Source organism: Aplysia californica, unplaced genomic scaffold (assembly GCF_000002075.1).
Source record: "Aplysia californica isolate F4 #8 unplaced genomic scaffold, AplCal3.0 scaffold00598, whole genome shotgun sequence".
In the NCBI taxonomy this organism is placed as follows: domain Eukaryota; kingdom Metazoa; phylum Mollusca; class Gastropoda; order Aplysiida; family Aplysiidae; genus Aplysia; species Aplysia californica.
In genome coordinates this window covers 247,834-249,437 of record NW_004797868.1, presented here as the reverse complement: position 1 = coordinate 249,437, position 1,604 = coordinate 247,834, and positions in this window count along the sequence as shown.

The following is a 1,604-nucleotide window of genomic DNA, read 5'->3' as shown; positions in this document are numbered from 1 at the left end:
CCCCCCCCCCTTTCCCCCTACGCATAAAGTTCCCCACCCTTCTCTCGCTCTGCATACAAAGCATTTTTTTTGGGTTGTTTTTGTTGAAAATTTGTCATCTATGCTGTCGACACTGCGCGTCTTTTCGCAGCCACCAGTGTCACTGACCGTATGCCTTGTCATATACCATGGGTTATCACACAAGAGCTCTATAATATGTTGATATTTGTGAAACACTCTACACCCAACATTTGGTTTTACGATTGGTTATCGACTTAAGTCTTCTCGGTAAAGTGTGAAGGATTTGGAGGAGGGTTACTTGTCCAATACCCACCATCTTAAGTTATCATTCCCTCACTTTCAATCAATCTACTCCTCTCCTCCATCCTCATAACACCCACCTCCCTAACCCCCTCCTTTCCACCAATCACTTTCTCTCCCCTTCCCCCAACCCTTTTTCCCATCTCTCGCTGCGTACATAGAATTTGCTTTTTTGTTTTGTTTTGAAAAGTTGGCAGCTATGCTGTCCGTGCGTCATTTCCCAATCATCTCTATGCCACTGACCGTCTGCCTTGTCATATACCGTGGTTTATCACACAAGAGGTCTACGTAGCGTAATTTGTATACATGTAAAACACCCGACATTTGTTTTTTTTCGATAAAGTTGTCAACTTGATCTTCTCGGCAAAATGTGAAGGGTTTGGAGGAGGGTTACTAGTCCAATATCCACCATCTTAAGTTAATATTCCCCCATTTTCAATCAATCTACCCCCCTACCCCAACCCACCCCCCATACCCTTAACCCGCTCCCCCCACCACTCCTTCCCTCACTAGCTGCATACATAGGGTCCTTTTTATTTTAAAAAATTGCTTTGAAAAGTTGGCAGCTATACTGTCGGTACGTCATTTCCCAACCATCTTAATGCCACTAACCGTCTGCCTTGTCATACCGTGGGTTATTACACAAGAGGTCTACGTAGTGTAATTTGTATAAGGGTTTGGAAGAGGGTTACTTGTCCAATGCCCGCCATCTTACTATTCCTTCACTTTTAATCAATCTACTCCTCCCCCCTCCTCTCTCACAATACCCCACCTCCCAACCCCCAATCCCTCCCTCCCTCTCTCTCTCCTCCCCTCTTTCCCTCTCTCTCTCTATCTCCCTCTCTCTCTCCTCTTACTCGAAAGTTCCCCCCCCCCTCCTCTCCCCCACTAGTTTCGTACATAGGGTCCTTTTTTTAAGAAATTGTTTTGAAAAGTTGGCATCTATGCTGTCGCCGTACGTCATTTCCCAATCATCTCTGTAGCACTGACCATCTGTCTAATTGTCATACCGTGGGTGGTTGGCGAGTGCTCTGGTGTGGTTTGTTTCTTCTTTCCTATCAAACATCTATCATCCTTATCTATCCTCCTTTTTGTGTTTGTTACTCTCTTGTAGCACATCCATTCTTCGGCATCTATATGACTTTATTGTGTTGCAAGTGCCGTCTCCCTCCCTCGTGGCACTGTGGCGTCATAAGTGGTCAGCGATGCCAACATCAAGCAGGAACTCAATACTCGCCCGGGGGTTCTTAAAAAGTGTTGACCGTGGGTCGCTGAAATGTCTCAGCAGACGTGTTTAGGCACGA